We start from the raw sequence: 26,921 nt of genomic DNA, 5'->3' as shown, positions 1-26,921 counted from the left end.
ACTTAGATGTGTCATCTGCTCATAACTTGCAATTTACAAAAAATCAGGAGTAAAACCATTTCAAAATTCAAAGGCTAAAATAAACCAAGCAAATTTAAAATATGTATTTAGTCTCTCATAATAAACTGCTTACAACATAGCAATGAACTGCTGTCCCTCCAGTTCCCCCCACCAGCTTCCCTTCAGCAGCTAGACCTCTATCATTAGGCATATAGCGCTGCTTCTCCTTATACAGTAGTTCTCCTTCATACTGACAGGCTGAACATATATTTTCCCCAGAAAGCCCTGGTTCTCAGTCACATGCCCTGGGAGGAAAATCAGGCACAAGGAAGACAGAGCCCAAACTCTCTTAAAAGGGTCAGCTCACCCTGTCACAAAGGGAATTGAGGCTAAGAATTGGGGTTCAGGGTTAGGCCTTAGGGTTGCTCCAGAGCTCAGAAATTTCTTTCCAAATGAACCAACAGTTTAGTTCAGGGTAGGGTTACCATATTTTGTGCCTCCAAATGGAGGACACTCCACGGCCCCGCCCCCAGCCCCGCCCCCAGCCCCGCCCAACCCCGCCCCCTCCCCAAAGTCTCCGTCCCCTCCCCTGCTTCCCGCGAATATTTGATTCGCAGGAAGCCTGAAGCAGGTAAGGGGGGGTGTGGGGGGAGGAGGCGCGGCCCAGGCTGGCCCCCCGGCGTTTCCAGCCTGGGTCAGCTCGGGCCCTGGGGTGCCGGCCCCGGCCGACCACCCCCGGCCCGCCCAGCACTGCCGGCCCCCGGCGGCCCGGCGCACCCCCCCGGCTCCCGGCCCCCCGCGGGCCCGGCTCCCCGCCGGCCCAGCTGACCGGCTCCCCGCGGGCCCGGCTGACCCGGCTCCCCGCGGGCCTGGCGGACCCGGCTCCCCGCCGGCCCGGCTCCCCGCGGGCCCGGCTCCCCGCGGGCCCGGCCGACCCAGCTCCCCGCGGGCCCGGCCGACCCGGCTCCCCGCCGGCCCGGCTCCCCGCGGGCCCGGCCGACCCGGCTCCCTGCGGGCCCGGCCGACCCGGCTCCCCGCCGGCCCGGCTCCCCGCCGGCCCGGCTGACCGGCTCCCCGCGGGCCGGCTGACCTCCCGATTTTCCCGGACATGCCCGGCTTTTGGGGATTTCCCCCCGGACGGGGATTTGAGCCCCCAAAAGCCGGACATGTCCGGGAAAATCCGGACGTATGGTAACCCTACGGGTGGGGGTGTGGGGTCTGGGAGGGATTAGGGTACAGGAGGGGATTCCGACCTGGGGCAGGGGGTTGGGGTGCCGGGTGTGAGGTCTGGGAGGGAATTTGGGTGTGGGAGGGGGTTCCAACCTGGGGCAGGGTTTCTGGGTGCGAGCTCCAGCCAGGCGGCACTTACCTCAGCCAGCTCCTGATCAATGGCACACGGGTGCTAATGCAGGCTCCTGACCCCTGGTCTCCCTCCGCTGGCAGGCTCTGAGCAAGGCCTGCGCCGAGAACATGGATGACGAGCTCTCGATCCTGCTGACAGCACCCCCCAGCACAGACAAACTCCAGCACATCTTGGAGGTGAGCAGAATGGGGAGGGGCAGCAGGGGTTTTACCTTAGCCCTGGGGACTCCTAGAAAGAAGAGACTGGAAAATCCATGTTTCTATTGGATCCTTCCGAGTATGCATTCGTGATATAAACTCACTGGGTGACCTTGGGGTAACTCACTTCCCCCTTACGGCATCAGTCTTCTCCACTATCAAATCTACACTGGGGAAGAAGGACAGAAGCCCCGACAATCACCTTCACCTCTGGGTGTCTGGTCCTGGGAGCCGAAACCAACTGGACTATCTGCCCCATCTCCTAAACTGCCCTGTCTTTCCCTCCTAGGGCCTGGTCCTTAGTGCTCAACCTGGCCCCTTCCCAGCTTGTCCCTGACCTTTAAAGGACTCTCCAAGCCCCTCCCATGCCTGCTTCCCTTGGGGTCTCTCTCCTGGCTGAGCACAGGCTGCCCTTCTATCTCTCAGCAGGCCTGGGTCCTAATCACAGGCTGCGTCTTGTCACGTGACCCCCACACTTATTCCCTTCACCCTAGGGAGCTGCATCACCTGGGCCAGGTGCAGTTGAGCTCCAACCCCTTTCCTGGCCATCTCACCCTGGGACAGGTTGAAACTGGAAACCTGTGGGTAACAGTAACTGGTTGCTCGCAAAGGTGCTGAAGACACAATGGAAGAGGAAATCCTTTGGCCTGGATTGAAATTATTCCGACTAAAAGTGAATGAGAGAAAATAGGTCCAGAGTTCTCTTCCTAGCAGCAGAAAATGTAGCGATTGATAGAGGTTCAGGTCAGAAAGGACCATTATGTGCATCTAGTCGCCCCTCCTGTATAACTCAGGGCCTAGAATGTGACCAAGTGGTTCCTTCAGCCAACCATAGCATGGGACTGAGCCAGAGCATGTCTTTTGGAACGACATCCACATGCAGGAGAGCCAGCTGGCTACCAGAAAATCTCTCTTCTGCAGTGACGTGGGGTTAAGGGACACGGGGGAAAAGACATGGAGGCTGTGACTAAACTTAGAGCAGCAAGGCCAGGAAAACCAGGGTTAGGTCCCAGGCCTGGCTATCAGATCTACTGTTTTCTATTCCTGGCTTTGGGACCATGAGCGAGTCTCTGCACCGCTGGGTGCCTCGGTTTCCCCAGCTATCAAATGGAGCTAATCAAGGTTTTGTTTGTTCTCCCCATTTTACATGGTGGGAAACCGAGACACAGTTGGGACCTGTCTACACTACAGGTCTGTCGTGCGTTTGTAATCTGCTGACCCCCACATGTTGTTCAGAGCCTATGGACAACACAGCTCCTAAAGGTACGTTTGTTCTGTGCTTATCCCCTATGTACCAGCAGGGCTGGACAGCATTTCTCACTGTGATGTGGGGAGCAGGTCCTGGGTACTAAGGGTCTGAAGAAGCTCTCAAGGACTAATTTTTTAAAATAATTGTTATCAATGAATTGGGAGAAAACATACAATCACTGCGGATAAGATTGGGGGGTGACAAAATACAAGCAGAGTGGTAATTCCTGATGGGGAGAGGGCAGTGATACAGAGCGATCTGGCTCATTCGGCCAGCTGGACCCATTCAAAGAAAACAAGTTTGAGCAGAGCCCAATGCAAGGTCCTATGCGTGGCAACAAGGCACGCCGGCCACACCTCCAGAATGGGGACGTGTATCCAGGAAAGCAGTGACTCTGAAAAGGATTTAGGGGCCAGAGTGGAGAAGCCACTCAACATGAGCTCCCAGTGTGATGCTGTGGTGAACAGGGCTAAAGCCATCATTAGACGAAGGAGCAGAGCCGTGAGTAGGATAGGGAGGTGACACAGCAGCAGTGAGACTGCTATTGGAATACTGCCTCCAGTGTTGGTGTCCTCCTTTGAAAAAGATGGTCCTAGAAATTGGAGCTGGGGCAGCAAAGAGCCACCAAATGTTCTGAGGGCTGGAGAAAAATGCCTTCTAGTGAGCTATTGAAAGAGCTCAACCTGTTTAGCTTATCAAAAGAAGATTGAAGGGGACTTCATTGAAGTGTTGATGTGCCTTAATGGAGAGAAAATACTGGGGATTAAAGGGCTCTCTAGTCTAGCAGAGAAAGGCAGAACAAGACCCAATGGCTGGAAGGTGAAAAGAGACAAATTCCTATGACAAATAAGGCACAAATATTCAACAGCGAGGATGATTGAACACAGGAAGAAGCTACCAAGGAAAGTGGTGGATTCTCCATCTCTTGATGTCATTAATAAAGACTAGATGCCTTTCCGGAATGTGTTTGCCCCAAAAGTAGCTATTGTGATAGACAGGAGGCCTGTGATATGCAGGGGGTCAGATTAGATGCTCTAACTGTCTCTTCTGGCCATAAAGTCTACTCATTTCTGAGAAACCGAGTGTAGCATTGGGAGCAGCTTGTGATGTTTTACTGTCTAGCCGGCTTGCTTCCTAGAATGAACACTCATTGAGCGGGGTGATCCCCAGAGAGTAGCTCAAACCTCCAAAGTGTCTGCCCTGTGGCAGGACATTAACACTGCAGGGGAGGGGTGGGTGTGGCAGTGACATCACAAAGGCCTTTTGCAGGACCTCGGCCTATTGGCCAAAGGTGCAGGGGAGGTGGTGACCTCACAGAGGGATGCTGACATCAGCCAGGCAGGACAGGGGCGCAGGGCCAAGGAAACCTCAGAGACCCCTGTGGCTTTGCTTCAGCAAGTCTCCTCTCGAGATCTCTCTTTGAGGTCTGAGAGAGTATTTGGGTTCGTGTATGTGAGCACCAGGAGGAACCTCTTTTGAGTTTTCTCCTTTCTTTTTCCTGATTTCATTAGAAATCTGACGTCCCTGTTTAGAAGGTAAGAGCCTCCGAGAGGTTTGGAACCTGTTCAGTCTGCTGCATCTGGCTCCAGCTGAATTTTAGGCATGGAAAACACTAGCTTAAGGTGGCCAAATTTTATTCCCCACCTGGGATTTTGTCCCTTAGAATCTCTGGGGACATTAAGGTTTGTCCTTTTTCTTTTACCTTTTCCTCTATCCCTCCCTCCTTTCTTTTCATCTCTTACTTCTTTTGTCCTTTCCCTGTTCCCCTCCCACCACCAGGAGGGGTGTGTGTGTGTCATGGGGGTTGCTCTACAACTCCCATTGTGGGAGGTCCACCGAAAAATGTGGGGCTGAAATAGTGCTCAGACAGTGATCCTCAGCGGTGACCTGGGCCATCCTTTGGGCTCTCTGGTGAGAACCCTCATCCTCCCGCCCCTCGGTCTCTACCCTGATTGGCTGAGCAGGGGGTTATTGACAGGGAGGAGACTCAGGTCCCTGTTGTTTTCTTTTAAGACCAAGTAAATAGTCATAACCAGTCATATGTTCGACAAATTTTGCTGCGTCTCTGCAGTTCATTATTTTCTCTAACATTCCAGTTCTCCTAAAATACTTGCTGAATAATTACTATGAACTCTTGCTGGTCTGGAACTCACTTGAGAGCACTTTATTCAGGTCATTCAATGTCTGAAATTCAAGATCCGATGGTTAGTTTGAAAATCAGGGCTCTTGGGTCCTATTCCCAACTCTGCCACGGACTGGCTGTGTGACCTAAGACAAGTCAATTCTCCTTTCTCAGCCTCAGCTTCTCCCTCTTTCAAGTAGGGATAACAATCCGCCCTATTTACCTCCCGGCAGGTGGAGAATGGGGATCTATTGGAGAGTGTCACTAGGAGCAGTGCATAAGATGAGGTGTCCTATCCTGTTTACTCAGATCAGATTAGGACATAATAGAATGGCTGAAATAGTCTATTTTATTTGTATTTTATTATGTTGCAATTGTTAAAAGCAGCACCTACTTAGCTCAGACTGAAACATCTTATCTAATTTTTGAGATCTAAGTATCTCCTCTTTGTGTAGCTCAAACCTCCAAAGTGTCTGCCCTGTGGCAGGACATTAACACTGCAGGGGAGGAGTGGGTGTGGCAGTGACATCACAAAGGCCTTTTGCAGGACCTCCGCCTATTGGTCAAAGGTGCTGGGGAGGTGGTGATCTCACAGAGAGATGCTGACATCAGCCAGGCAGGACAGGGGCGCAGGGCCAGGGAAACCTCAGAGTCCCCTGTAGCTTTGCTTCAGCAAGTCTCCTTCTCGAGGTCTCTCTTTGAGGACTGAGAGAGTATTTAGGTTCATGTACATGAGCGCCAGGAGGAACCTCTTTTGAGTTTTCTCTTTTCTTTTTCCTGATTTTACTAGAAAACAGACGTCCCTGTTTAGAAGGTAAGAGCCTCCGAGAGGTTTGGAACCTGTTCAGTCTGATGCATCTGGCGCCAGCTGAATTCTAAGCATGGAAAACACTAGCTTAAGGTGGTCGAATTTTATTCCTCACCTGGGATTTTGTCCCTTAGAATCACTGGGGACATTAGGGTTTGTTCTTTTTGTTTTACCTTTTCCTCCATCCCTTCCTCCTTTCTCTTCATCTCTTAAGTCTTCTGTCCTTTCCTCTGTTCCCCTCCCACCACCAGGAGGACTCTGTGTGTGTGTCGTGGGGGGTGCTCTGCAGTGGGAACAGGGACAATTCTCCAACTTTGGGCAGTCGAGAGCCTGGGTGAGATAAGGGGCGTTAAAGCCCTTTGTGAAGGAGAAAGGGGAGTTTCACGGTGTTGAGCACCAAGGAATTCTAAACTTTGCTAAAACATCTAGTCTGCAGAAACCAGAAATGGTTGGGGCCACATTGTAACCATTGTCTTTTTTAAGCCCATTGAGGGATGTGAGTCCCACCCTTTTAGGTATCTGGGGTGCTGGGAGAAGAGAAGAGGTGCCTGTCTCCATTTTATGGCCTCAACAAACTAAGTGCTGTGCCCCAGTTCTCGTCAGAGATCCCTGAAAAAGAACGTCTTCCCATCCATTAACATACCTGGAAAGATACTGGAACCCCTTATTAAACAATCAGTTTGTCAGCACCTACAGGACAATTTGGTTCTTAGGACTAGTGAGCATGGACTTGTCAAGAACAAATCATTCCAAACCAATCCTAGCTCCTTCTTTGGCAGGGTTACGGGCCTAGTGAAGTAAACAGTAGATGTGATCCATCTTGGTGTTAATAAGGACATTCTCACAAACAAACTAGGGAGATGTGGTCTAGATGCAATTAGTATAATATGTGTGCACAGATGGTTGCAAGCCCGTACTCCAACAGCCCAGAACCAAACACTCCTTCTCCTGGGCAGTGCGCTCCGACCTCTAATGGTCAGATGCTGCTTAGCACTGTCAGAGCAGCTTTTGCTGGGGGATTCTCCCAGCACTTTCCAATAGTGGGAAAGTATGAAATCCCCATTTGACTGCTGGGGACAGAGCCTAGAGCGGGGAGCAACTTACCCAAAGTCCCACAGGTGTGACGTTATTGACATAAACTGGGACCATATAGATCATTGTTGCAACCAAAGTCCTGTAGTGGCACCCAAATCTTGTATAAAGGGGGTCAAATGGGGTGTCTAGGACAAGGTTATGGTTTACTGGTTATGATTATGCTGTCTATATGTATGTATCAGTTTTGTAGTCGAAGTTATGAATATTGGCTCTATACTGTCTGTATGGCAAATTTATGCTATGCTTCTGGGTGACATCCCAGACAAGCTGAGATTAGCTCTGCCTAGTCTGCTTGATGGCCCATTAAGGACCATCAGCTATACAATGGACCCATTGAGAGAAGGCAGATACGCCTTGTAACTCAGCAAAGTATGCAGGGACTGGCCCATGTGACTCCAGACTCCATGTTGCTGTAATTTAAGAACAAGGAGGTGTTCTTACACCTGGAAAAGACTATATAAGGCTGATGCCTGATCTCCATCTTGTCTTCAATCCTGCTTCATACCTCTGGAGGAACTTTGCTACAAGCTGAAGCTTTGAACAAAGGACTGAGGACCCATCCCAGCGGGGGATGTATCCCAGAGACTTGATTTGAACCTGCAGTTTATTCCATCCCTGCTGCAAGCCTGAACCAAGAACTTTGCCATTACTGTATGTAATTGATTCCATTTAACCAATTCTAACTCTCATCTCTATCCTTTTCCTTTTATGAATAAACCTTTAGATTTTAGATTCTAAAGGATTGGCAACAGCGTGATTTGTGGGTAAGATCTGATTTGTATATTGACCTGGGTCTGGGGCTTGGTCCTTTGGGATCAGGAGAACCTTTTTCTTTTACTGGGGTATTGGTTTTCATAACCATTTGTCCCCATAACGAGTGGCACTGGTGGTAATACTGGGAAACTGGAGTGTCTAAGGAGATTGCTTGTGAGACTTGCGGTTAGCCAGTGGGGTGAGACCGAAGTCCTCTTAGTCTGGCTGGTTTGGTTTGCCTTAGAGGTGGAAAGAACCCCAGCCTTGGGCTGTAACTGCCCTATTTGAGCAATTTGTCCTGAGTTGGCACTCTCAGTTGGGTTCCGCCAGAACCGCTTGGTCACAGTGGCGTAGTCGGCAGGATCCACAGAACCAGGTCAATTAAGCTTTGGGTCAGAACCCCACGTTATCCAAATTTGAATTTTGGGATTGAGAGTTTTGTTGGTTAAAGAGCTGCTGCAATGGCTGAGCAAAGAGCATATGAGGGACTTGGCAAAAAAGCCCTGGAAAATTTGTGTTCAGAAAAGAGGATAAGCTTTAGAAAGAAAGCTACAAAAGAAGAACTGAGAAATCTGTTAATAGCCAGTGATCAGGGGGCAAGAGCACAGCCCTTACCTGAGGCTGCAGAAGAGGCAGAAAAAATTAGAATGCAAAGGGTGACAAGTCAACTGCAATTTGAGCATGAACAGAAGCTAGCAGATCTTCGATTGCTGGAGAAGCAAAAAGTAGCAGAGTTAGAAAGAGAGAGAGAGAAAGAGGCTGCTGAGAGAGAGAAAGAGGCTGCTCAGAGAGAGAAAGAGGCTGCTGAGAGAGAGAAAGAAGCAGATCAAAGAAAGAAGGAGGCTGATGAGAGAGAAGAGAGAGCTCGTAAGGGACGTCTGGAGCTGCTCGCTGCTGAGCAGGAGACTCACAGGATGGAACAGGAGACTCACAAGATGGAACAGGAGACGGCCAGACTTCAGCTCCAAGTAATGGAAGAGCGGAGAAAGTCATCCCCACCTGGTACTCCACTTCCCCCCCACCATGAGAAAAACTGGGAAAGGATGTGTCCCATTTACAACGATACTGAGGATATAGAGGAGTTTTTGTCTACCTTTGAACGCCTCTGCAATCTGTACCAGATCCCTGAGGGTCAGCGAATGCCTGTCCTGCTAACCAGACTGACTGGAAAAGCCAGGGAGGTGTTTAATGACTTGGGGGAACAAGAAGCATTAAATTATGAGCGGTTTAAGGATTCTGTGTTAAGGCGGTTCAAGGTTACTCCTGAATCTTACAGAGTTAAGTTTAGAGAGTTTAAAATGCCTAAGGATTGTACTTTTGTAGAATGTGCTCATAAGCTGATGGGTTTTGTTAAAAAGTGGGTTATGGGAGCCAAGGTTCATGGGAGTTTTGAAAAACTGCTGGATTTAATAACTTTGGAACAGTTCTTAGACATTGTGCCTGACAATGTGAGAGCAGCTGTGTGTGACAGGGACCCTGAGTCAGTCCTACGGGCAGCAGAGATTGCGGATGCCCATACCCAAAACAGGGCTCGAGAAGGGTGTAAAACCCCGGGGAAAACTGATCACCATTCTCCCCAGTTCAAGAGGAGGGAAGGATTTAAAAATAAACCTGACTCTTCTAAAGGAGTTCAAGGGGGCCCGGAGGGTAGGAACTCACATCCCCAGCAGGTTACATGCTATCGCTGTGGTATGCTGGGCCACATGAGACCAGACTGCCCGACACTGAAGGGCAGCCCAAAACCAGCAACCCCAAATGCCACGGCCAATGCTAACCCTGTTGTTGTAAACTCACAGGCAAGCCACACAGAGCCCAGCATTGGTGCCCTGTGTGCAAATGCTGTTTCTGTTGTCTCTGAAGGATTTGACCTTAAAACTCACATTAAAGCTAAATATGGGGGAAATAATGCAGAGTTTATTAGCAGTGCAGAAGTGAATGGAGTGAGGTGTATGGCATGGAGGGACACCGCAGCAGATATTACTCTGGTTAAAGCAAGTCTTGTCAGGAAGGAAGATTATTTGCCAGGTGAAGATGTAACTGTTGTAGCCTTATCTAAGTATTTTGTCAGGGTGCCTTTGGCTAAAATCCACCTGAAATGGAAGGGATTGGAGGGCACCATGGTTGTGGGAGTAAAAGACATAATCCCTAAGGATATTATGATTGGAAATGATATTAAAGCTATGGTCAGTCAAGTTAATACAAACCAGGCACAAGAGAGGATTGATCCTAAGGTTGTGCCTATGGAGGGTTTCTCCAAAAGTTTGTCTTTGGAAAGTAGCTGTTTGGCTGTGAATGAAGTTTCTGAATGTCTATCTAATGTCTCAGGAGTAAATCTGGAATTAGATCAAGCGAAGGGAGAGGAGAACAAGGAGATTTTGGATGAGCCTAGGCAGTCTTGTGAGCTGATGGCTTTATCTAGTCAGCAGTTTGGGAAGGCAAGGAGAGTGGAAGATGAGTGTCCCTATACCTTATCTGTTTCCGGTGCGAAGAATAGTGACAGTGAAGGAAACGTGCCTGTGTCTGTCAGGGGTATTGACTTGCCTATGGAGGAAGCTACCCCAGTCTCCAAGCAGTTGTCTGTGAACAGCCCGGTGTGCTGGGACAAGGGAAATGAAATCCCAAACAGTATGTCTAGTAAAGGAAAATGCGTCTCCAACTCTTTTTTGTCTGTGGAGCAGACAGAAGGAGCCTTTCGGCCTGTGATGGTTGAGAGTAATTTAGTTGTCTCAGAGTTGGTTCTGGATTCAACTAAAGCCCAGGAAGGGAATGGTCCTAAGTTTGCATCTGCTGGGGAGAATGGCCCCATAACTAGGTTGCATCCAGTTAGTGGCTTAGCAAAATCCCAGAGACCAAACAATTCTGGTGCTTGTATTTTGCCTGTTGCTCATGTGTGGTTGGAGAAGGGTGTAACAACTCTGTCTGATCAGGGTGATGCCCTAGCCAGGGCCCAAGGAGAGCAGAAAGGTAATTTGGTTGTGTTACCTACCGACAGTTTAACAACTTGTAGCAAAAAGGAAAAAATTCCTAAGCTTGTGTGTGGCAAAGAGAAGGGAAGTATTTCTAACCTTTTATCTAGGAAGTCTATGGGTTCGCCTGAAAGGGGATTGTGTAGAGATCTGCCTGATGGGCCAAAGGTGATCCTGAATGTAAGTAAGACCCAGACAGAGTCTGTTGTTGCTCAGGAAAGTGTGCCTTTAGAGCAAGCCCTAGGTGAAGAGGGTAAGGGCAGAATTTCTGTGAGGGGTGAATTGCTGCTTAGAAAAGCTCCTGGAGAAAGGAATCCTCATGGTACTCGGTGCAAGCAGTTCCCTGCAATTGAAGGGTGTGAGAGTGATTTAATCAAGGAAGTTTCAGTTCCTAGCAGCCAAAAATTGTCTGTTGTGAAGGGATCCACTAACTTTCCTTGTAAAAGATCCAGTGTGGGTAGCTTTGAGAAGGTCTCAGAGGAAGTAAAAGTTGTTAAGGAATTGAGGCATCCCTATAACCAAGTGGCTGTGTGGGGCCAACTTGTTGGGGAGACAATGGTGTTGGAACAGGAATGTCTCCTTTCTGATTCTTTAAATGAGCAGTTTGTGCTTCAGGGTTTGAGGACAGATTTGGTTACTGATGTGTCAGAGCAGAGCAGTTTTATGGCTAAATGCTTGAGGATGCGGGGGAGAGGAAGCAAACTCTCACCCGCAGACTCTTTGGATTTGTGTGGTATCTCTTTAAGACAGAGTCCAGCCTTGGAGATGATAGCAGTTACGAATATGAAAACTGGTGGACTGGCTCTGGTCTGGGGTAGTGCAAATTACTTGCCTGGCGGGGAAAGGAAGGACTTGCTAATAGCTGTTAGCAAAGAGGGCCCACCCCATCAGCCAGTGAATTCTGTTAAGCAAGAGAAATCAGGGTTTGATCCTGCAGGACAAGGAGGAAAGAGAAAACTGAATTTTGCAAAGGGAAGCCACAGGTTAACCCTAAAATGCCCAAACTCCAATGGTATTGAGCCAAAGGGGTGGCATGACAAACATGACTGTAGATGGACACTTGCAATGAACTTGTTGTTATTGCTAGATTTTGTAATTAATGTGTTGCTATTGCCACAAACTGTAAAAATATACAATGTACCTAATCTTTTGGAGAATCCCTTGAACATGTTAAAAGGAATACATAAGAACACACGTTCTGTTACAAGGCCTTGTTACACTGGTGTTTCACAGTTCATGCATATAAACAATATGGGAACTTTTCACAGGGGAAAGGACAGTCCAGACCTAATGTGCTGTATGAAAAGGAAGACTGAGGCACACTACCATATTGCTTTCATGGCTAAATGCCAAGATTCCTGGACTATGAAGAACATTAATATCTGCATTTATTCGATGTTAATTGGGTTCCAAACATTGGCCCGAGCTTGTATGGATAAAGTAGCGGTTTTCTTTAGCTCTTGGCAAGATCACATGGCACATACAGGAACCATGCTGCCAGAGCAGATCCAATCCACTATTGTTCTAACTAAGTGTTACCTTGAGTTTGTAAAGAGGTTCAATCATGTGGTTGAACATGATTTTGATAAACCATTTCTGTTATACACTGGTACGGCTTCTAACCCAACACTAGCTGTAGTGAGACAGAACCCAGGATGGGGAGCTCTTGGGATGCAGTCAGTGATGTTTGTGTCATCCCTTCCTGCATCAATTTTGCGTTGGGGGTGTGACGTTATTGACATAAACTGGGACCATATAGATCATTGTTGCAACCAAAGTCCTGTAGTGGCACCCAAATCTTGTATAAAGGGGGTCAAATGGGGTGTCTAGGACAAGGTTATGGTTTACTGGTTATGATTATGCTGTCTATATGTATGTATCAGTTTTGTAGTCGAAGTTATGAATATTGGCTCTATACTGTCTGTATGGCAAATTTATGCTATGCTTCTGGGTGACATCCCAGACAAGCTGAGATTAGCTCTGCCTAGTCTGCTTGATGGCCCATTAAGGACCATCAGCTATACAATGGACCCATTGAGAGAAGGCAGATACGCCTTGTAACTCAGCAAAGTATGCAGGGACTGGCCCATGTGACTCCAGACTCCATGTTGCTGTAATTTAAGAACAAGGAGGTGTTCTTACACCTGGAAAAGACTATATAAGGCTGATGCCTGATCTCCATCTTGTCTTCAATCCTGCTTCATACCTCTGGAGGAACTTTGCTACAAGCTGAAGCTTTGAACAAAGGACTGAGGACCCATCCCAGCGGGGGATGTATCCCAGAGACTTGATTTGAACCTGCAGTTTATTCCATCCCTGCTGCAAGCCTGAACCAAGAACTTTGCCATTACTGTATGTAATTGATTCCATTTAACCAATTCTAACTCTCATCTCTATCCTTTTCCTTTTATGAATAAACCTTTAGATTTTAGATTCTAAAGGATTGGCAACAGCGTGATTTGTGGGTAAGATCTGATTTGTATATTGACCTGGGTCTGGGGCTTGGTCCTTTGGGATCAGGAGAACCTTTTTCTTTTACTGGGGTATTGGTTTTCATAACCATTTGTCCCCATAACGAGTGGCACTGGTGGTAATACTGGGAAACTGGAGTGTCTAAGGAGATTGCTTGTGAGACTTGCGGTTAGCCAGTGGGGTGAGACCGAAGTCCTCTTAGTCTGGCTGGTTTGGTTTGCCTTAGAGGTGGAAAGAACCCCAGCCTTGGGCTGTAACTGCCCTATTTGAGCAATTTGTCCTGAGTTGGCACTCTCAGTTGGGTTCCGCCAGAACCGCTTGGTCACAACAGGTCAATAGGAAACTCAGGCGCAGGGCTGGGAGTCACTGCCCCTCCCACTCCCAGGTCACCGCCCAAGGGTGGCTCCTCTGGCAGAGGTGCGGGGAAGGGTCACTCTCTCCTGGCTGGGCTGTTCTTTTCACTCCAGTAACATTGCAACGGCTTTGGGGAGAGGCTCACTCCCAGGATCAGATACAGGAGGGGCAGCAGGGTCCAGGGAACAGGGGCTATTCCTGCCCTGCCACTGTCTGTCTGAGAAACCTTGGCCTTGTCATTCCCTGGCTCGGTGCCTCAGTTTCCATTCTCGCCAGCCTGTGCCTATTTCCCTGCAGTTTCACCTGCGTGTTGGTGCCAGTCCCATCCCCGCACTGCACAGTCTAATACCGGCTCCTCTCTCTTGCCAGCACTATGACACCTGCCGTGGAGCCAGAGCTGGAGACCCACCTCCTCCGAGCTGCCCTGCACGCCGTCTTCACCCTGGGCATGGAGAAGGACACCACCCAAGTGCAGGTAGATCATGCTAAAGTCATGGATTGAAGAGCCAGCTGTCATCCTGCCATGAGTCCTTGCTAATTGCCTGCAGTGGGATGTGAATGAGAGAGGCCAGGATATGTGTTTGGGGGTCTCACCAGTGTTTCCCAGAGACCCCACTTCCCATCCTGTGGCAGGTGTAGCCCCACTTTCCCTAACTCTGACCCATGGCTCTCCCTTGCTTTCAGGATCTGCCTAGGGTCTTGCCAGACCTCCTGGATGCCATGCTGGGGAACCTGCTGGCAGAGTCCCCAGACACCGACAGGCTCCAGTACATCTTGGAGGTGAGCCCGATGAGAGAGGTGGGGACAATTTTACCTTCACTCTTAGATCCATTTTCCAGTCTGTCCTCCTAGCCGGGCCCCAAGTGGGCATCCTTGGTCAGGGCAGTCAGTGCAATGCCTCCTTTCCCCACAGCACATTAACTACTAGATCGTGTCCACGGTGCCGCGAGAGAGAGCCAGGGCCGTTAAGAGCAGCACTGCCCTGCTCAGATTCACCATCACCCTCCCTGAGTTTGACGTAAGTGACCTCTGACCCCAGCTTCCTGACTCCAGGCGTAGGTGATCTGGCTCCGACGGGCTGTAGGATCTGCTGCTGCAGGGGCTGTGGGTTAGGAGTGTTCCTCTTGGGGAGGCAGAGTCAGAGCAGAGAGTGAGCCTGGCTTGAGTCAAGTTCTTCTTGTCCTAGTTAAGTGGTGACTCTGGGCTTTTAAGGGGACTGTGCTCCAGGTTCATGCCTCCCTGTCATCCTGGAGCAGCTGGGGAAGCAAGTCCTCATGGAGGGCCCTGCAGAGGGGCTGAGGGGAAGGAGAGTCCTGGCCCGGGGGGGACTGGGAGCTGACAGGAAAATGCTGATGGAGTCCCCTCTCCCTCTCCCATCCATTAGAACTCAGCGGAATTCCCCAGGATGGGTCACCACATGGCACAGCTAGCTCTGTCCGTCAGTGACCCAGCCAAGGACATCAGCCGGCAGGCCAGGGAGGGGGTTTACCGGCTCTACCAGCTGCTGCTGCACCAGAGGAGTAAGGAACCCAGCTGGGAAATGGCACCCGCTAGAAGAGTGAGACTGGGACCCCAGCCAATTTCTCTCAGATTGACCCCGGCTGGAGGATGAGTCTCTCTATCTCTTTCTGTGTTCCACACCACGCCCTGCAATTCTGTTGGGCCGGGCACGCAGCGAGGACTCTGCCCACTGTGCAGCCACCAATGGGATTGGAAGGACACAAGCCCTGCAACCAGAAGGACAAATGTGTGTGTGTGTCTCTCTCTCCCTGTCACCTACTCCCTCCTGGGGGAAACCCAGCAGCTGATGGGGGACAAGGTGAGCAGCTGCATTAGACTCAGGAGATTGGGGCGCGGCCCAGGCCTCATTCCCATCCTGTGGCCATTCGCTGGCCTGGCACAAGAAGCCTGGTGGGGAATGAAAGGGAGAGCAGGTGCTCCTGGGAAGGGAGATGAATTCACCTCCATGAGCAGGAGCGAGCCAGCTTGTCCCCGGAGCAGCTCCAGCCAGCTCTTTAGCCAGGCTAATTAATGACAAGCTTTGCCTCATCCCAGACTTATGTTCTTAGGACAGGGTGCTATCGCTCTTGGGAAGGGCAGGAGAGTCCCCCAAGTGCCCTCTGCGAGACTCTCCTGTCCCACAGGGCCGCACCCAATTCCTAGTGGTCTGGTGTCTGTGTCACCCGAGCCACCACCCAGAGTTGCTCCCATCACTGGCAGCCTGGGAGGCCAAGGACTGACGGGTGATGGCGTCTGACCAGGCAGGGCTGAGGCACATGGGCAGGGGACGCTTGCCCTGCTGCTGGCAAGGCTGGACCCGTTCTGGAGAGAACAGGAGGATTCAGTCAGCAGTAGGGTTACCATGTCTAATAAATAAAAAAAGAGGACCCTCCACGGGCCCTGGCCCCGCCCATTTTCCCACCCCTAGCCCCGCCCCAACTCCGCTCCTTCCCCGCCCTAACTCCGCCCCCTCCTCCCTCCCACTCCCAGCCATGGGGAGAGGGCTGCCACAGCGCTACCGGCTTCACGGTTTGCCGTGCAGCCCCCAGACCCTGCGCCCCCCGGCCGGCCCTTCCCCAGCGCAGCTGGAGCACGGGAGGGGAAGCGCCCACCCGGTAGCGCTGGCTCGTGCAGCTCGGCTCTTAAAGTCTGAGAGGGGAGGAGCGGAGCAGCTCAGCTGGAGCCCGGGAAGGGAAGTGCCTGGCCGGCGGCTCGGGGTCTGGAGGAAGGGGGGGTGCTGCCCGAAGCAAGTAGCGCTGGCTCGGGCAGCTCGGCTCTTAAAGTCTGAGAGGGGAGGAGCGGAGCAGAGCAGCCGCGGGAGAGGAAGTACCCGGCCAGCATTTTCCCGGACATGTTTGGCTTTTCGGCAATTCCCCCCGGACGGGGGTTTGATTGCCGAAAAGCAGGACATGTCCGGGAAAAAACGGACGTATGGTAACCCTAGTCAGCAGGGGCTGCCGATCCGTCCCATTCACCAGGGCTGCCATCCTGCGGCTTCAGCATTAGTGGCTGGGGTGACTTGGGGAAAGGTCTCAACCTCCCCACATCCCACTTCACTGCTGCCAGAATCCCTCCTGCCCCCCCCCCCCCGCTACAGTCCCCTCCCTACCCAACCTGCATGGGGCTGGAGGAGAGGGGTCTGAGAACTTGAGCTGTGGATTGGAGGTGGAACAGCTGTCAGGGGCACTGAGGGGGAAGTGGCAGGAGCTCCCCGTACAAGGAAGGGGGTTGCCACTGGAGGTCACTAGGAAGGACAACAAGACTCCATCCTGGGGGTCAGGAGGGGAAATCCATCCCTCAGAGGTGGGCAGAGGCTGGGTGGAAATGCTGCTGGTTCCAGGGGCCGTTAATCCCCCCTGATTCCTCGGAGGCGTCTGAGTCTCAGACAGGTTCTCATTCCCTTGCAGCAGGAGGACGTCACGGCCAATGTGATGCGCCAGCTCCGTATCATGCGGCACTTGCGCCAGGTGCCCGAGGAGCTGCAGGGCCTGTGCCTCCCAGGACACCAGCAACTCCCGCTCTCTGCTGCAGGTACTGCTCTGGCTCTCTGTAAATGGGGAGCTAGTGGAAGGGGAAATGGAGCCCCCTGGCACTCACAGAAACCCTCTCCCCTCTCTGTGGAGCAGGGTCCTTTCCTCTGCCCCCAAATTCCTTCATCTGGGACAGGAGCTCTTTCCCTCACACCCATTCCCCTCCCCTCTTTCCTTGATCTACCCCCATCCCATTCCCCCTGCGCCCAGGCAGAGCTCTGCCTGCCCCATATGGTGCAGAAAGGCCTGTGATATGTAGGGGATCAGATTAGGTGCTCTAACTGTCTCTTCTGCCCATAAATTCTACTCATTTCTGAGAAACCGAGTGTAGCATTGGGAGCAGCCTCTGCTGTTTTACTGTCTAGCCGGCTTGCTTCCTAGAATGAACACTCATTGAGTGGGGTGATCCACAGAGAGTAGCTCAAACCTCCAAAGGGTCTGGCCTGTGGCAGGACATTAGCACTGCAGGGGATGGGTGGGTGTGACAGTGACATCACAAAGGCCTTTTGCAGGACCTCCGCCTATTGGTCAAAGGTGGTGACCTCACAGAGAGATGCTGACATCAGCCAGGCAGGACAGGGGCTCAGGACCAGGGAAACCTCTGAGTCCCCTGTAGCTTTCCTTCAGCAAGTCTCCTTCTCGAGGTCTCTCTTTGAGGACTGAGAGAGTATTAGGGGTCACGTACGTGAGCGCCAGGAGGAACCTCTTTTGAGTTTTCTCCTTTCTTTTTCCTGATTTTACTAGAAAACTGACGTCCCTGTTTAGAAGGTAAGAGCCTCCGAGAGGTTTGGAACTTGTTCAGTCTGATCCATCTGTTCCACAAGTCCTTCAGTCCAATCCACTTCCCTAACTAATTTCCTTAATTTTTTAAAGTTAGCCCTTTTGAAAAAAAAAACCCTAGTCACAGATCTATTTTTGTTTACCCTTCCATTTAGTTTAAACTGAATTAGCTCACGATCGCTCAAATGAAGGCTGTCCCCTACAACCATTTCTTCTAAGAGATCCTCACTACTCACCAAAACCAAATCTAAAATGGCATCCCCTCTTGTTGGTTCAGCAACTACTTGGTGAAGGAATCCATCAGCTATCACATCTAGGAAAATCTGAGCCCTATTATATTACTAGCACTTGTCCTCCAGTCTATATCTGGGAAGTTAAAATCTCCCATGATCACACAATTCCCATTAGTATTTACTTCATTAAAAACATTGAAGAGGTCTCGATCCCTATCCAAATCAGACTCCAGTTCTAACAGACAGCAACCCCCCCCCCCCCCCCCCGAAAGGCAGAGATAGAGCCCAGGAATCGAGATGGTGGGGAAATTTCATTGAAACCGTTTCTGACCGAAAATCCTATTCAAACTAAACCAGTTTGTTTCTTGAAATCATAACAAGTGGCAATGAAAATTCTTTGTCACAATGTGTTAAATAGTCTCGTCGCACTCAAAGAGGAGACACTTAGATCTCAAAAATTAGATAAGATGCTTCAGTCTGAGCTAAGTAGATGCTGATCTTAACAATTGCAAAATAATACAATACAAATAAAATAAACTATTTCAGCCATTCTATTATGTCCTAATCTGATCTGAGTAAACATGATAGGACACCTCATCTTATGCACTGCTCCTAGTGACACTCTCCAATAGACCCAGCAGTCCTTATTTCCAGGCCCCTTAACTAACCACTGCTGCACACTCCCTCCCACAGCTGGCAATTACAACCAATCATGTCCAGTCCCCCTGCTTTGAGAGGGAGTGTGCTCCGCTGGAGAGACTTCCCTCACGGATCACAGGGGGAACTCAATCCTGCCAACGATGCCAATCATAAATGAATCTACTCATCGTTAGGTGCCCCCCGGCAGCCAGGCATGGCATCACAGCCCTCTCGCTGGGCTAGCGTCCCCCATCCATGGTCGCTCCAGCACCACGGCAGTTTCTCTGCCTGGTAACTCCGGCCAGGTCACCACCTTTAGTCCACCCTTCTGGAGCCCAGCTTGCCTCACACTAAAAGTCCAAAGAGGTCTTTCCACAGACAGAAGTCCTTCTGCCATCGCTGGGGCATTTGCTCTGCCTGTAGCCCCCTTGCTGGGCTTGGGAACCCTCTCCAGGTGCGTGTACGCCGCCTCCTCTGGGGCCGGTAGGGGAACCCAGTCCCACCCTGACATTGATAGCAGCTCAGGGCCCTGGACCCAACAGCTAGGTCTGCACCTTTCTCTTTGCTGCACTTTTCCAACCTCTCTTCTCAAGTTCCCCTCCAGGCTTTCCTTGCTGCTCTGAACTTCCTACCTCGTTCTTAATCCTGTTGCTACCCCAGCTGGGCTGTATCACCACTGAAGTCTGGCTCTTTACGGGGGCGGATATGGTGCCTCTCAGTTCGGGCTCATTCTATAATCAGCTTTCTGTGAGTGCCGGGGGGCTCCATTTCCCCTTCCACTAGCTCCCCATTTACAGAGAGCCAGAGCAGTACCTGCAGCAGGGAGCGGGAGTTGCTGGTGGCCGCAGAGGCACAGGCCCTGCAGTGCCTCGGGCACCTGGCACAAGTGCCGCATGATACGGAGCTGGCGCATCACATTGGCCGTGACGTCCTCCTGCTGCAAGGGAACGAGAACCTGTCTGAGACTCAGACGCCTCGGAGGAATCAGGGGGGATTAACGGCCCCTGGAACCAGCAGCATTTCCACCCAGCCCCTGCCCACCTCTGAGGGATGGATTCCCCCTCCTGATCCCCAGGATGGAGTCTTGTCCTTCCTAGTGACCTCCACTGGCAACCCCCCTCCTTGTACGGGGAGCTCCTGCCACCTCCCCCTCAGTGCCCCTGACAGCTGTTCCACCTCCAATCCACAGCTCAAGTTCTCAGACCCCTCTTCTCCAGCCCCACCCAGGTTGGGTAGGGAGGGGACTGTAGCAGGGGGGGGGGAAGGAGGGATTCTGGCAGCAGTGAAGTGGGATGTGGGGAGGTTGAGACCTTTCCCCAAGTCACCCCAGCCACTAATGCTGAAGCCGCAGGATGGCAGCCCTGGTGAATGGGACGGATCGGCAGCCCCTGCTGACTGAATCCTCCTGTTCTCTCCAGCAGGGCCGGCTTTAGGAAGGGCGGGGCCCAATTCAAACATTTTTGGCGGGGCCCCGGCAGGGATGACAAAAAAAATAATGTAAAAAAAAGCCTTTCATTTCTTCCATGTATTATTTACTTTCCATAACTGTATAAATAATAAAATTATACATTAAGTACATTGCATCATATATGCTGTTGATCAGTTATTAATGAGCTCCGTTTCACATGTGTGGGTCCCCGCCACTCCCTGGGGGTGTGCTAGGTTGACCAGATGTCCTGATTTTATAGGGACAGTCCCGATTTTTGGGTCTTTTTCTTATAGGATCCTATTATCCCCCACCACCTGTCCCGATTTTTCACACTTGCTGTCTGGTCACGCTAGTGGTGTGCACATGTGTGGGTCCCAGCTGCTCCCTGCCCTCCTCATTGAAGCAGGTGTGCAGGGTCACTGCCCTGGGAACTGCAGGGCACCAGTGGACATGGGGCTGGCTGGAGGCAGGGCAGGGGCTCACTGGAGGTAGGGTCTGGCTGCAGGCGCAGGGCAAGGGGTGCAGGGCTGGCTGGAAACAGGGGTGTGTGGGGCTGGCTGGCTTTGGGCAGGGCCGCAGGGGGGTTGCGGCAGGGGTTGCCTGGAGACAGGGCAGGGGGTGCGGCAGAGGCTGGCTGTGGGCAGGGGGTGCAGGGCTGGCTGGAGACGGGGCTGGCTGTGGGCAGGGCAGGGGGTGCAGGGCTGGTGCGGGGACGGGGTGCAGCAGAGGCAGCTTTAAATAGCCCCTGAGTCCCCCGCTATCCCAGGGCTCTGGGGGCTATTTAAAGGGCCCAGGGCTCCCCTGCTTCTACCGACCCGGCCCTTTAAATAGCCGCGGGAGCCCTGGGGAAGCAGCGGGGCTCCAGTGGCTATTTAAAGGACCAGGGCGGTAGAGGCAGCGGGAGCCCCGGACTTTTTAAATAGCCCCCAGAGCCCCGCAGCCCTACCCCAGGGCTCCAGCAGTGGGGGTCTGGTAGCAATTTAAAGAGCCTGGGGCTCCGGCCCCTGCTGGGAGCCCTAGGTCCTTTAAATTGCCCCCTGGGGAAGCCGGGCCACCCTGGTACAGCGCACCGGCTCTTGCCGGTACACCGTACTGGGGCTTGGGCCCGGGGCCCGATTCAGGGGAATTGGTTGAATTGGCCTAAAGCCGGCCCTGGTGGGGGTATGGCCACAGAGCCGCAGGGAGGGGAACCCTGAGGTGTGGCGGCTGGGTGGGTACTGGGAGTTCCTCCTGAAGGGACGGGGGTTGGCCAAGGTCACTCAGCCCCGGGGTCTGGGAGGGGGACAGGCTGAGGGCACTCAGAGCCCCATGAAGTGGGGGGGGGGGCTGAGGGGAGGGACTGGCCAGGGGCACTCAGAGTTCGGGGGGGGGCTGTCCGGGGGGGGGACTCACAGCCCCAGGAGGTGGGTGGGGGAGGGCACACAGGATTTCAGGAATTCCCTGGCAGTGAAGAGCTGCTGGCGGCAGGGAGGAGCCAGCCGTGACAATCCCCACTTGGGATCCCTGGCTGGGCTAGTGGCTATGGGGGCCCGTGGCCAAGCTGCAGCGGAAGGTGACCTGAAGGAAATGCCTCGGCCTCGGCCTCCGGCTAGGAAGGGCCTGGGCCAGACAATGACCCACCGCGCAGTGTCCCAGTTCCTTGCCCCACACCTGCGGGGCACGGCCCCTCCTCTGTAGGGAGGTTGGCATGTACCTTAGTGCTGCTTCCTCCATCCCCAAAGGCCTCTCCCAGCCAGTCTCTGGCAACCCCTGCCGTTCAATACGCACATTACCCTGCTGTGACATACCCGGGTTGGGGGGGGGAACCCCTCGGGGATGGGGGGGCTGTCACACAGCTGGGCAATTTAACCCAGCTGGGCAGGAGTGACTGTCTCCCTGGAGCTGGGGTCTCAGCCCAGGTGTCTCTCTGCCCTTCCCCCTAGTCGCCCCCGGGCGAGGTGGGAGTGCCCCACGTTGCGTTCCAGCCCCACATTCGCACCCACAAGTGCTGGTGGGTTCCAATCCCAGCTGAACACGCCCACCCGGCCCTAGTGCGGAGCAGAAGGGCCCAGCGCTGCCCCACAGACCCTCTGGCTCTCCGAGCCCGCTCTTACCCATCACCCCAGCACGTCTGGCCCAGGCTGAACGCTGCTGCTCTGTGCAGAGAGGCTGGCACTTCTCGCTCCTGCCGTACGAGGGGCTGCTACCGACTGCTCCCCCTAACCCCCGCCCTGCTGCGCTCTGGGGATGTTGCCCTGCTGTGGAGCTCTGAGGTGTCTTGAACTGGAATTTGTTTGGAAAGAAACTGCTAAGGAGCCTTATCAGCCCCGGTCAGAGAGTACCTGGGAGCCTGCCTGGGTCGGGCGGGTCTGGTACAGCCTCCCCCCAGATAAGGCTCTGCCCTGGACCTGCCACCCATTGGAATCTGGAACGATTCCCTCCGAGGTAACACCCGGGGCAGCCAGGGCAGGGCAGGGCATGGCCTGCTCCCCTGGAGCGTTAGGACTTTCAGGAGTCAGAGGTGTCAGCGGAGCAGGTTGTGATTGTACGTTAAAGCAGTGAAGAAAGTTGGGGGGACAGAGGAATTGGGTGCTGTGGCCCCCCCATGCCTGGGGCCTATTTGAAAGGCAGCTGTCACACTGTCCCCTTTATCGGGAGTGCCCACTACACCCATCTCACGCAGTCCTCGGCACGAGAAGGGGGAGCATGTTCCCAGCTGAACGGCGTTCGTCCAGGACTCACCGACCCCTATTCCAGGATGGGGGAGTGACCTGAGAGAGAGGTCACCATGTAGCCTGCAATTATCAGTGGCTTCTGGATTCCTCTGGGAAAGGGTTAACCAGGGGCTTAGTTTAGTCCACACTTGGCTTTCTCGGCAGTGCTGGACTCTGGTGGCAGGGAGGTGTCCAGCTCGCACCCTTTCACCTGGCAGGGAAAGTGCCCTAAAGGTTAGGATGTTCTCACAGGCTGTCGTAGTTACTGGGACCTTGGCAGGGAGGATTGGTGGCTTGTGGGGCATCGGATACCTCCCCTCCTCCTAGAGCTGTGCAGTAACCAGAACATTACCCCCGCGAGGAGAGGGTTTCGGGGACCCTGGGATCTTGGGAGCCAGGGCTTCTCTCAGCAGCCTGGAAGCCCGGCCCCCCATCAGCCTGTCAAGCAGGTGGGCAGGCGGGCGAGCTGGCAGGGAGCTAAGCAGCTTTCCGTGCTAAACCTGCCTGCTTTCTGTCTGAAGGTTTGTCCAAATCGACGTGTTCCCACGAAACGTTTGGATTTTGACAAGCTGGCAATTTCTGATGGAAAAACGGTTCCACTGGCAAATTCTGACCAGCGCCTCTCCTGACCGCACAGCTCCCTGCATCTTTGCTGAGCGTGGAATCAGAATGGACTTGACACAGGTGGTTGTGCCCTGGGATGCCATCTCAGGCCAGCTCCCCCAGTGCTCCGGCGCTCACATTCTCCTAGTGGTGACGTCTGACCCTGGGGAGATGAAAGGCCTCTGCGGGTTGTTTCCTGCAGTGTGAGCTTTGGCTGCAGGCTTCTGTCCCCAGCCATGGCACGAAGGAATCTGTCTAGCCAAGCTGGGCGTCCTCCCTCATCTGTGGTCAGAGGTCACACGGGCCCTTCCAGTGACAAGGTGGCAGCATCTGGCCCTGGGAAAACAGACATCTGCTGTGTGCTCACCTCAGAGATTTCTTTCTTTCTGCAAACTGAAGAGGCCTCTCTCCTGTAGCCTCAGCAGAGGCTGCGAGGAGGCCAGCAGACCCGGTGGCCCCCTGCAGACTGGGGGTGGCCCTGACCAGTAGCTCTAAAGGCCAGAAGACCCCACAGGACAGGTGGGGAATGGTTCCTTTCTCCTAGGGTTACCATATTTAAAAAAATAAAAAAAAGAGGACACTCCACGGGCCCTGGCCCCGCCCCAAGTCCACCCCTACTCCGCCCATTCCCCCAAAGTCCCCACCCTAACTCCCCCTCCTCCCTCCCAGCCACACGAAAAAGGCTGCCCAAGCACTACCAGCTTCACGGTTTGCCGGGCAGCCGCCAGACCCTGCGCCCCCGGCCAGCGCTTCCCCAGCACAGCTGGAGCCCGGGAGGGGAAGAGCCCAGCCGGGGGCGCAGGGTCTGGAGGCTGCCCGGCAAACCCGTGAAGCCGGTAGCGCTCGGGCTTTGGGCAGCCCCTATGCCTCCGGACCCTGCGTCCCCGGCCGGGCACTTTCCCTCCTGGGCTCCAGCTGCTCTGCTCCTCCCCTGACTCTTTGTCTCTGTTTAAGAGCCAAGCTGCCCGAGCCAGCGCTACGGGCTTCGGGCAGCCCCCTTGCCTCCGGACCCTGCGTCCCCGGCCGGGCACTTTCCCTCCTGGGCTCCAGCTGCTCTGCTCCTCCCCTGACTCTTTGGCTCTGTTTAAGAGCCAAGCTGCCCGAGCCAGCGCTACCGGCTTCGGGCAGCCCCCTTGCCTCCAGACCCTGCGCCGCCGGAGCAGAGCAGCTGGAGCCCGGGAAGGGAAGTGCCCGGCCTGTGGCTCGGGGTCCGGAGACACGGGTGCTGCCCGAAGCCAGTAGCGCTGGCTCGGGCGCTTGGCTCTTAAACAGAGCCGAAGTCTGAGTCAGGGGAGGAGCAGAGCAGAGGGAGAGGAAGTGCCCGTCCGGTATTTTTCCCGGACATGTTCGGCTTTTTGGCAATTCCCCCCGGACGGGGGTTTGATTGCGGAAAAACCGGACGTATCGGTAACCCTACGTGACTGGTGCCCGGGGCCGGGGGCGCAGCTCCAGCCCCAGGGGGATCCAAATCCGGACAGTGCCGGCTCCCCGCAACGCGCTGGCGTCCACAACCCCCGGAGGGCGCCCCCCAGCCCTGCGATGGCTGCCAAGCGGTGCCCAGAGACACCCCCAACCCAAAGGACAGGGGCTCGCGCCCCCCCTCCTCCGACGGCTTGCTGCCTCACGGGGCAGGTTGGTCGCGTCGCAGGGGCCGCTGGGAGTTGTAGTTCTCGGCCGCTCCCCTCTCCCGGCTCTCCCTGGAGCGTGAGGCCCGGCCGGACTACAGCCCCCAGCATGCCCTGGGCAGGAGCGAGTGTCGCACCGAGATGATGTCACAGCGGGCGACCAACACACACAGATTCGGAGATCCTAGCCTCCCTATTTCCCCGGACATGTCCGGCTTTTTGGCAATTCCCCCCGGACGGGGATTTGGGGACCAAAAAGCCGGACATGTCCGGGGAAATCCGGACGTATGGTAACCCTAGATGACACACCACATGTCTCCTGTTTTCCTACAAGAGCAGACTTAACCCTTTTGCCTCCACTGAGCAGGAATGGAAAGTACAGATAAAAATTGAGGCACACATAGCAGCTGTCAAAAATTACAAAAAAAATCCTACTTCAGAGATTCACATGCCTCGTAGCCTGCAGGACTATAAAAAGAGGCTCAGACAGCACTGCAGTATTTTCCTAAAGTAGTGCCATAGATGGCAGATGGAGCTCCACACTGGTATAAAGTGTGACCTCCAACCATAGAGTTGTCTAGGTAAGGTGGCCCAGTGTTACAACAGATATCAAAAATACACAGCCTGACTGGGTCAGTTCTTTATTCCCTTCATGGGGAAGTTGCAAGTTTGCAGGGACTCTCCTATATGTCTAATGGAGTGACAAATTAATAAAAATGTGTATGTTCTTCATATAAGAGGGAAGATAAAGTCCAGGACTGCAAGTGTACATTACCCAATCTCATCTTTAACAAGTCATCTCTTTTCATGTGAATATTACAATATATGTTTAAAAAGAGGGATGTTTGTAAGGATGACTTTGTTTAACAGAAGTATGGAAGAGCGTGTTGATGTTGGCCCAACGTTACATAGGACTTCCCTCTCTGACTGAATGTATCCCTGGACGGAAGAAGCAAGAAGAAACCAAGTTAGGTTTTTTTATTTATAATGTTGAAAAGCTTGAAGAAGGCCCCCCAAGCCTTTTTAATTTTAATCCAAGCCAGCATTCTTTACATGGGTGTGGCAATGAGACACTACTTCTCTTGCACTATTACATAATGCTCCACAACACTCCATTTCAAAGACTGCTGCCTGGATCAAAGTGAAATGTTCATAGTATGTTATGAGTTAATATGTGGATATAGCTGTTATACTCAGAGAGCCACTGTTCTATTTTATTCTCCATTAGTCTGTAAGTATTTATTCAAGACTTTCTTCTTTTGTTTTTCTGGATATTTCTTGACTTCTGAATGCTTTCAGTAGATTTTCTTTATACACTGAGACACCGGCACCGACTTTGTGATTTGCCGGGGGTGCTTGACCCTTGCTCCACCCCTTCCTCCAAGCCCCAACCCCTGTTCCTCCTCTTCCTGTCCCATTCTGTCCCTCCCCCAAGTGCACCCTGCCCCTGTTCCTCCCCAAACGTCTCCTGCACCCTACTGAACAGCTGATCCGCAGTGGGTGGGAGGTGCTGGGGGAGGAGGTGGAGGAGCTGATTGGCGGGGCTGCTGGTGGTGCTGAGCACCCACTATTTTTTTCGAGTCAGCGCCTATGCATTGAGACTTCATTGTAATGTCATCTCTATTGTTCTCTTCTGGATATTTCACTGGGCAGCTGTGTGTGCTGTCATTTCTTGCTCATGGACTGTGTCTGAATTTTGTTGTCACACTGGTGCATTAGTTATAAGCATTGTTTTCAGTTTAGTGGAACTTACAGTTTTTTTAGATGATTTATTTTCTCTGATATAATCCAGACCCAATTTCCTTGATTTCTTCCATGTGTTCATTGAAGATTGTTCAGTGATCTTCCCATCTGTGGTAAAGTTTTGTGATCTTTTTACTTAAGGTCCTGTATGCCTCATTGTGCTCATATCATATTCCTGTTATTCTCTGCATTCATCTACTTTATGTTCTCCAGTTTTTAGCTATGATAGGAATTGTGCATGGCTTATTTTTACTACAAAGTCTTACC

The 26,921-nt window shown here is 52.7% G+C and overlaps 1 long non-coding RNA gene across 1 annotated transcript; it reads left to right on the top strand.

Moving 5' to 3' along the window:
- The first annotated feature begins 1,066 nt into the window (after positions 1-1,066).
- Positions 1,067-16,339, top strand: LOC135980755 (uncharacterized). Its single transcript, XR_010597655.1, has 3 exons — positions 1,067-2,823; positions 13,749-14,397; positions 14,764-16,339. It is a non-coding gene; the product is annotated as an uncharacterized LOC135980755 (long non-coding RNA).
- The last annotated feature ends 10,582 nt before the right edge of the window (positions 16,340-26,921 follow it).

This window comes from Chrysemys picta, chromosome 1 (genome assembly GCF_011386835.1).
Source record: "Chrysemys picta bellii isolate R12L10 chromosome 1, ASM1138683v2, whole genome shotgun sequence".
Taxonomy (NCBI): Eukaryota; Metazoa; Chordata; order Testudines; family Emydidae; genus Chrysemys; species Chrysemys picta.
This window is presented reverse-complemented; position numbering and strand designations above follow the sequence as displayed.